Below are 10,271 nucleotides of genomic sequence, written 5' to 3' on the forward strand. Positions count from 1 at the left end.
TCACAATGGATATACACACTGGGGTATTATTCACAATGGATATACACACTGGAGTATTCAAGATGGGTTAGGGTTAGGGTTAGTGGGATGTGCAGTCCAGCTCCAGCGAAGACCTGGGCTGCGTTCAAATTCAGCGAACAGAGGCGAACGTTCGTGGCGAACATGTTTTCTTTAAACAGTTAAACTTGAACAGAAAGCCCTTCTGTGATGAACCATGATGTTCTAGATGATATATCGTGGGGGCACCCCGGTAGCTCACCGGGTAAGGCGCGCACCATATGAAGGCTAGTCCTTTGCGCGGCGGACCCGGGTTCGATTCCCGGGTCCTGTGCTGCATGTCCTCCCCTCTCTCTCTCCCACATTTCCTGTCTCTCTACACTGTCCTATAACATTAAAGCTGAAAAGCCCTAAAAGAGAATAGATTATATATTTTGAATGTAGTCCCGCTAGTACAACCTAATTGAACATTAGTTTAGAGTAAAAGGGCCTCCGGTATTCAGTTCATTCAATCATACTATTCACATTTCTCTCAGTCCAGCATCCATTTTTGTTCACCGCATTTTGTCGATGTTTGCTGAATTTGAAAGCACCCCAGAGATCCAGTCAGAGTCTCACAGTAAGACTGCATCTCACATGCAGAACTAAAGGCGTAGACAAAGATAAAAGTGTTTCCACATTAGTGGGTTCAGAGCTTCATTCCAGTTCAGTGTGGTTTTCTCAGCTCACCTGACTTGGTTCCAGCTATGGGCCATACAAACCAGACACAATGGACAGAAAATCACTCTTAAAACACAGGGTTAATGGTTAGACTACCGTGCAAGCTAAAGTTGGTCATTAAATGAAACTGAACAGTAGCTCATCTTTCAAGATGGTCTCATGTGACCAGATGGTAAGAGTCCCCACAGCGTCCTTGGCTGACATTTCATTTACCACACAACGGCCGTTTACGAGCGCGAGAGTAGGAGGTGTCAACATCACACAGGATGTAAGTGCATCTGCAGCCTCTGTGTTTAGGTGGGTGTGTGTAAGTGCATGTGTGTCTTTATTCCTGGCTGTGTGTTTAGGTGTAGGCCAGTCTAAGTGCTTATGCTGTCTGTGTGTTCAGGTGTAGGCCAGTCTAAGTGCTTATGCTGTCTGTGTGTTCAGGTGTAGGCCAGTGTGTTTATGCCTGTCTGTGTGTTCAGGTGTAGGCCAGTCTAAGTGCTTATGCTGTCTGTGTGTTCAGGTGTAGGCCAGTGTGTTTATGCCTGTCTGTGTGTTCAGGTGTAGGCCAGTGTTCATGCCTGTCTGTGTGTTCAGGTGTAGCTCAGTGTGTTCATGTCTGTCTGTGTGCTCAGGTGTAGGACAGTGTTCAAGTCTGTCTGTGTGTTCAGGTGTAGGACAGTGTTCAAGCCTGTCTGTGGGTTCAGGTGTAGGACAGTGTTCATGCCTGTCTGTGTGTTCAGGTGTAGGTCAGTGTGTTTATGCCTGTCTGTGTGTTCAGGTGTAGGTCAGTGTGTTCATGCCTGTCTGTGTGTTCAGGTGTAGGTCAGTGTTCAAGCCTGTCTGTGTGTTCAGGTGTAGGACAGTGTTCAAGCCTGTCTGTGTGTTCAGGTGTAGGTCAGTGTGTTCAAGCCTGTCTGTGTGTTCAGGTGTAGGCCAGTGTTCATGCCTGTCTGTGTGTTCAGGTGTAGGACAGTGTGTTTATGCCTGTCTGTGTGTTCAGGTGTAGGACAGTGTTCATGTCTGTCTGTGTGTTCAGGTGTAGGTCAGTGTGTTCATGTCTGTCTGTGTGTTCAGGTGTAGGTCAGTGTGTTCATGCCTGTCTGTGTGTTCAGGTGTAGGTCAGTGTGTTTATGCCTGTCTGTGTGTTCAGGTGTAGGTCAGTGTGTTCATGTCTGTCTGTGTGTTCAGGTGTAGGACAGTGTTCATGCCTGTCTGTGTGTTCAGGTGTAGGTCAGTGTGTTCATGCCTGTCTGTGTGTTCAGGTGTAGGTCAGTGTGTTTATGCCTGTCTGTGTGTTCAGATGTAGGTCAGTGTTCATGTCTGTCTGTGTGTTCAGGTGTAGGACAGTGTTCATGCCTGTCTGTGTGTTCAGGTGTAGGTCAGTGTGTTCATGCCTGTCTGTGTGTTCAGGTGTAGGTCAGTGTGTTTATGCCTGTCTGTGTGTTCAGGTGTAGGTCAGTGTGTTCATGTCTGTCTGTGTGTTCAGGTGTAGGTCAGTGTGTTCATGCCTGTCTGTGTGTTCAGGTGTAGGTCAGTGTGTTTATGCCTGTCTGTGTGTTCAGGTGTAGGTCAGTGTTCATGTATGTCTGTGTGTTCAGGTGTAGGACAGTGTTCATGCCTGTCTGTGTGTTCAGGTGTAGGTCAGTGTGTTCATGCCTGTCTGTGTGTTCAGGTGTAGGTCAGTGTGTTTATGCCTGTCTGTGTGTTCAGGTGTAGGTCAGTGTGTTCATGTCTGTCTGTGTGTTCAGGTGTAGGACAGTGTTCATGCCTGTCTGTGTGTTCAGGTGTAGGTCAGTGTGTTCATGCCTGTCTGTGTGTTCAGGTGTAGGTCAGTGTGTTTATGCCTGTCTGTGTGTTCAGGTGTAGGTCAGTGTTCATGTCTGTCTGTGTGTTCAGGTGTAGGACAGTGTTCAAGCCTGTCTGTGTGTTCAGGTGTAGGTCAGTGTTCATGTCTGTCTGTGTGTTCAGGTGTAGGACAGTGTTCATGCCTGTCTGTGTGTTCAGGTGTAGGTCAGTGTTCAAACCTGTCTGTGTGTTCAGGTGTAGGACAGTGTGTTCATGTCTGTCTGTGTGTTCAGGTGTAGGTCAGTGTGTTCATGTCTGTCTGTGTGTTCAGGTGTAGGACAGTGTTCAAGCCTGTCTGTGTGTTCAGGTGTAGGTCAGTGTGTTCATGTCTGTCTGTGTGTTCAGGTGTAGGTCAGTGTGTTCATGTCTGTCTGTGTGTTCAGGTGTAGGCCAGTGTGTTCAAGCCTGTCTGTGTGTTCAGGTGTAGGACAGTGTTCAAACCTGTCTGTGTGTTCAGGTGTAGGTCAGTGTGTTCAAGCCTGTCTGTGTGTTCAGGTGTAGGACAGTGTTCAAACCTGTCTGTGTGTTCAGGTGTAGGTCAGTGTGTTCAAGCCTGTCTGTGTGTTCAGGTGTAGGCCAGTGTGTTTATGCCTGTCTGCGTGTTCAGGTGTAGGTCAGTGTGTTCATGCCTGTCTGTGTGTTCAGGTGTAGGTCAGTGTGTTCATGCCTGTCTGTGTGTTCAGGTGTAGGTCAGTGTGTTCATGCCTGTCTGTGTGTTCAGGTGTAGGACAGTGTTCAAGCCTGTCTGTGTGTTCAGGTGTAGGACAGTGTGTTTATGCCTGTCTGTGTGTTCAGGTGTAGGACAGTGTTCATGCCTGTCTGTGTGTTCAGGTGTAGGACAGTGTGTTTATGCCTGTCTGTGTGTTCAGGTGTAGGACAGTGTTCATGCCTGTCTGTGTGTTCAGGTGTAGGACAGTGTTCATGCCTGTCTGTGTGTTCAGGTGTAGGACAGTGTGTTCATGCCTGTCTGCGTGTTCAGGTGTAGGTCAATGTACGTTTTTGCTTCTGTCTGTTGGTCATGTGTGGGTTGATGTTTCTTCACCTCATATCACACTCTGTCCTTTTATATATGCAGAGCTCCCTGGTTTCTATAGCCATATATAACTTTACTCATGTCAATACTAATGTAGTCATTTTATACGCCCCAACTTCTCCTTGCTCTCTATAACAATAGAACAGCTCGGGGGGGTAGATTCACTTTTCTACAACGGAGAGTTTGGATACTTGATTCTGATTGGCTAGCAGCCGTGGTAAAATACTCTGTAACCCACAGCTGCGACCGCATAACAATTAGTATTAATGCGCCGTCAATCTCATTGACGCGGCCATTGATCAATCAAGCGGTAGGCTATGTTTTGCGTAGCAACCACTCACAGCAACCTCGCCTTTTTCGTATCCCATTACAATAACGCACTCATCAGTCCAACACTTCCACACACCTACCAGCAAAAACGAGTGCTCTGGAGAACTGTTAATAACTGCACCATGGCTGGAAATATTCAAATAAGCGTGAACCACCCGAATTGTGCCTTATGGCTTATGCGAACAAGTCCAACCCAAATAGGCGAGATAGCCTATGTTGCCTGGCAACCATTTAATTCAGAACTATAGCCTATCGCGGCAGATTTTGTAAATACTAAAATGATAAGAATGGTCAGTAAATAAATGATTGAATGTTACTACTGAGTGTTTTTTGTGAATATATATATGTAGTAACCGTTGGGTTGCGTCGGGCCTAACAACGCCCCGTAGCTGTGGTAAAATCCCCTGTAACCCACTGCCTCCAGTGGTCAATTGCTTAATTATTCCTGTGGGTTGTTTTCATATAAAAATTATATGAAATGTGTTAACTAATTAACCTGATGCACCTGTCAATTAATTCTTTTTTTTATTAAGATTTATTATTTTATTGAATGTATCTTAATTTGTACCCTAGAAAATAGACAGCGCTTTACAGAATGACAAGATTTGTTGATACTTTAAAAACAGTACATTGTAAAAACAGACAAAACATGGTAAAGATTTAAATTTTATATATATAAAGCTACATGATAGAAGCAAGATTAAAAAGGTATGTTTTAAGATCTATTTTCTTTTTTTCTTTTTTTTTATGTCCACTAATTCAGCCATTCTAAAGTTGTCTGCACTAGCTCAGTGTCCTTGCGGTTAGAGTGTCCACCCTGACACTGGGAGGTCGTGAGTTTGATCCACGGCCGAGGCATACCAAAGACTATAAAAATGGTGCCCTCCCTGCTTGGCTGAGCACCTCCCTGCTTGGCACTCAGCATCAAGGGTTGGATTGGGGGTGAGTCCCTGAGACATACTAGCGTCATGTCCAGGGGGTGTACTTGTACATCAAGCTGCCTCACGCTACAGAAACAGCAGACGGCTCCTCCCCTATGGGCCACTAATCCCGAGTAACATTGGTCCTCAAAAACGCTGCAGGTCTCCCAGGGGCTGCTGGGATAGAAACGGAATGCTTGGTCCTGCCTCTATGAATCATGTTTGATGCTTTTAAGATATATGCCAAGTAGATCCCTGAGGTCGTCTGGCGCTGAACTTTGAACTGCCCCTAAAACCAGGACCAAGAGACATGGGGAGGCGGCCTTCAGTTTTTATGCCCCCAGCCTATGGAACACACCGCCAGAGAATGTTATGCTCAAACGCTTTATTGTCCCAAACTATACAGCATCCTTCTTCATAACTTGTCACAACAGACTTACTAATGGCATTGCTCATGCGCAGTAACTCACATACCGTAAGGCTACATAGGGCTAATACACACACCAAGCTGCCTGCACACTCTATAACAAACATTACAGGACTGAACAAAGACAGCAATGTTTTCATAACAAAATGGACACAATATTAGGCATGAATACAAAATTAACTGAAGCATATTCTAACTCAATTTGGCTCTTACAACCTCCTTACCCAATGCATTTTTGGAAAATATTTATCAAAAATAATAGGCCTAATAATAAAATGTACTTAAACTGATACCTGTCCTTCCTTTCTGGAGCACTGTAGCAGCTGGTGTCTCTTGTTCTTATGTAAGGCTTAACTGACCATGGCTGGGATGTACAGTATTGGTTCATCTAGACAAATGCATTTATTGTAAGTCGTTGGATAAACATGTCTGCTAAATGACTAAAAAGTATCGTAATAGATATGAAAGCTGATCTGTGTAAAAGTAAGGGCTTTTTGAGAGTCACACATCCATCATTGTCCAGGCAGTCGTCAAGGGTCAAAAAGTCTCACACCTCAGACTGTAAAAAAGGAAAGACAAGATAAGGGTGTAATAACTGTAGTATAAACTGTTTAATAATGCCTTATTTGAAAATGAAGTATGTCATACTGACCTCTCCATCAGCCTCTCTGTGGCTGTGAGCAGCCTGCTTCTCCTTCTGTCTCCTAAAGACACAACAGAGGAAACATGACAGTACCTGTTTAATGTATTTTACATGTATTAAAAATGGTGCTCAGAGAGCACAGACCTCCTCCCCTGTGCGCCAAAATTGAATCTAAATTGGCCCATGCTACACCCCTCCACTGACTTTCATGAAAATCAGGTCGTTTTTGCGTTATCCTGGTTCAAAAAATGAATGGAAGTGAATGGCCGGCCCTGTTTGGGCCGCCTGTGGACCCTCCTCGTGCTTCTGATCCACTCCAATTCTAAGTTGGACCATGCTACACCCTTCCACCGACTTTCGTGAAAATCGTCCCAGTCGTTTTTGCGTAATCCTGCTAACAGGCAAGCAAACCCACACACAAAGGCACGCACGCACACACGCCACCGAAAACACGATGTTACGTCCGGTATGTCTTTTATGGTTATGGGTAATGTAGGCCTACATTTTTGGTTGTGTTTGGGTTAATGTTTTGGTGTCTTGTTATTGGTTTTGTCTCCCCCTTGTGTTCTCCATTTAACATTTCTTTTCAGCTGAAGAGCTCACCTGGTTCAAATCCCCATTCATCAGCAGTCATCACCAATCAACCAATCATCATCCATTTCCTTCGCAATAAAAGCCTTCCTGTTTTTTAGTTCTGGGCTCTCTCGCCTGTGCTGTGGCAGGGCCAGGTGTTGGGTGGGTAGTTTTGTTCTGTTTGTGCTTTGTCTTGTTTTAGAGTCTTCTAGTTATGTTAAGTTGTTTATTGGTTCTCTTAGTTACACTCTGTTTAGTTTGACCAGCTTATTTTTGTATTTTGTAGTTCTGGCTCATAGGGAAACGTTTAGGTTAAGTTTAGATACCCATGGGTTTACATTTACATTCATGTAGTTATTTTGTTTACTTCCTCAGTTTAGTGGTGGCACCACCCCATGTATTTAGGGGTGCTCTTTGAGCACCTGTTAAATTGGTGGTGGGTTTTCAGTTTGTATTATGTATTTAATTTGGTGCCACCCTTAGTAACCTTTTCGTTCCCTATGTTGCCGTAATTTTGAGTTGGTGTAAATAAATATCTGGTTTTACACCTAAAAACTGTGGTTGTGTGTCTGTGCCCTCACTTGACCGGTCTGTTTTAATGTTGGTTGCCCTGGTCCTCCGACCCTTAGGGGGCGCCGTAACATTAAATGGGGGCTCGTCCGGGATATTTTGATCCCTGTTTGTGACAACAGACTGGGTCAATTGTTGGTGTACAGGTCACGCGTAGCATAGGCTGGTCAGGTAGTGCTGGTTAACATTTTGGTTTTTCCTTGGGTTTGTGGTAAGCAAGATGAGTGAGTTTGATATTGAGGAGTTTCTTCTCAGTCCCTCTTGGGAGAAGATTGACCTCTGCAGGAAGCAGGATTTAATTGATGTTGCTGCTCATCTTGGTGTCACTCTGTCCAGAGGCTTGAAGCTGTCTGAGCTGCAGGAGGCAGTGATTCTTGTCCTGGTTGAGCAGAAGTACTTAAGTGCACCTGAAGGGGCATCTGTGGATGTTACCTCCCGTTCTCTGTCTGAGGATGGGGAGAGTGAGAAAGATGTGTCCATGTTCTGCCGCACCTGTCACGTGTGTCAGATGACTGGAAAGCCGAACCAAGTAATCTCACCTGTCCCACTCCGTCCTATCCCTGCTATGGGGGAACCATTCGAACATATACTAGTTGATTGTGTTGGTCCCCTACCAAAGTCCAAATCCGGTAATCAGTTCTTGCTAACCATAATGTGTATGGCCACACGTTACCCTGAAGCTATCCCTTTGAGAAAGATCACAGCGCCATCTGTGGTGAAGGCCCTGATCAAAGTTTTCTCCACATTTGGTCTTCCAAGGGTAGTTCAAACTGACCAGGGGACAAATTTTTTGTCTGGTATCTTTGAGCAGATTTTACAGTCGCTGTCCATCAGTCATCGTGTATCTAGTGCATACCATCCCGAGTCACAGGGTGCACTTGAGCGGTGGCACCAGACAGTCAAATGTGTGCTCCGCAAGTACTGTATGGAGACGGGCAAGGATTGGGATGAAGGGGTTCCTCTGGCACTGTTTGCAGTGCAGGAGTCCATAGGGCTAAGCCCAGCAGAGCTTGTGTTCGGGCACAGGGTCAGAGGACCCTTGGATGTTTTGAAAGAACAAATTGTTGGCGAGGTGCCAGTTAAGACTAACGTGTTAAGTTATGTAAGTCGTTTTCGCGAACGGCTGCATGGAGTCTGGGAGATGGCGAAGGAGAATCTCTCTCATGTGCAGGAGGGAATGAAACTCCGCTTTGACAAAAGAGCAGTCGCGCGGTCCCTGCAGGCTGGGGATAAGGTGCTTGTTTTGTTGCCTGTCCCAGGTGCGTCTCTTCAGGCTCGGTTCACTGGTCCCTATTCTATTCTTAGGAAGTTGAGTGACACAGATTATGTGGTGGAAACTCCGGACCGTAGAAAGCATTCTAGGGTGTGCCACATAAATATGTTAAGGCTATATCATTCACGAGATGACGTTCCCCCTGTGAAACCGGCTGAGCCGTCACCAGTCGCAACTGTGGTTGTGGTGTCGGTAGCTGATGATGCTGATGTGTGTGTCCCTGATGGTGATGAGGATGGTCTGTTACTGTGTGAAGTCCAGCGGCAATCTCCCCGGTTGAGTAATTCGGAAATGTTACAACATTTAACCACTTTAATGCCACATAAGAAAGGCTCAGAGAATGTGCTTGCAGATGCTCTTTCTCGCGCCTAATTTGTGAGGGCGAGGGGGGGGGTATTGTTTATTAGGGAAGGTGGTTGGTTGTCGTCAGCTAGGCTGACTTCTTTTTGGGGGGAGGTGTTACGTCCGGTATGTCTTTTATGGTTATGGGTAATGTAGGCCTACATTTTTGGTTGTGTTTGGGTTAATGTTTTGGTGTCTTGTTATTGGTTTTGTCTCCCCCTTGTGTTCTCCATTTAACATTTCTTTTCAGCTGAAGAGCTCACCTGGTTCAAATCCCCATTCATCAGCAGTCATCACCAATCAACCAATCATCATCCATTTCCTTCGCAATAAAAGCCTTCCTGTTTTTTAGTTCTGGGCTCTCTCGCCTGTGCTGTGGCAGGGCCAGGTGTTGGGTGGGTAGTTTTGTTCTGTTTGTGCTTTGTCTTGTTTTAGAGTCTTCTAGTTATGTTAAGTTGTTTATTGGTTCTCTTAGTTACACTCTGTTTAGTTTGACCAGCTTATTTTTGTATTTTGTAGTTCTGGCTCATAGGGAAACGTTTAGGTTAAGTTTAGATACCCATGGGTTTACATTTACATTCATGTAGTTATTTTGTTTACTTCCTCAGTTTAGTGGTGGCACCACCCCATGTATTTAGGGGTGCTCTTTGAGCACCTGTTAAATTGGTGGTGGGTTTTCAGTTTGTATTATGTATTTAATTTGGTGCCACCCTTAGTAACCTTTTCGTTCCCTATGTTGCCGTAATTTTGAGTTGGTGTAAATAAATATCTGGTTTTACACCTAAAAACTGTGGTTGTGTGTCTGTGCCCTCACTTGACCGGTCTGTTTTAATGTTGGTTGCCCTGGTCCTCCGACCCTTAGGGGGCGCCGTAACACACGACCTCTCGCTCTGCGCTGTTGTTGGGTTGGAGGTAATTAATGCTTTCAACTTTTTTTTTTTCATTTACCATTTACCATTTAAAACTGAAATTAATGGAAATAATTATATAAATGTATGACAAATCCAATACACCAGGCTTCTGATGATGCAATCACTGGTGATGATACAATTCTCATGTCTTGATCCTCTCAGGGCATTTGTCATCCCATCTTAGAGATCACTCCAAAATACAGTCCAGCATCCTCACCAGGCATGACGGGTTAGAGTCATTCAATTACATGGTTGAGTAATTCATTACTCAGTACTGTACGAACTACATGACTACACACGGTATACTTGACATCATACAATACGCCAAACATTTAGATATAAGACTGACAAAACGGTATTGCCTGCCGGCCACCAATCAATGGCACCAGTGCTTTGGAGGTTAGACTGCCAGTCACTACGGAGTAGCTCTATCGATCTGAGTACAGGGAACACCACCGCCAGCGGTCAGTCACTGACCCACTCACCTGTAGAACCAGTAGAACCAGACCAGGCTGAGGCCACCTAGCAGCAATCCAACACGGCAGAGGACACGCATCACATGAAAGAGTATCTGAGCACTCTCTTCAGACTCTGGGTACAAATTAGGAAGAATTAGGAACATACTGTACAGCAAGTGTGTCATATTCCTTATAGTTGTACATGTAGTTGTGCTGTAGGTCTAGGCGTATTGTATGTGAG

This window comes from Borostomias antarcticus, assembly GCF_949987555.1.
Source record: "Borostomias antarcticus genome assembly, chromosome: 9".
In the NCBI taxonomy this organism is placed as follows: Eukaryota; Metazoa; Chordata; class Actinopteri; order Stomiiformes; family Stomiidae; genus Borostomias; species Borostomias antarcticus.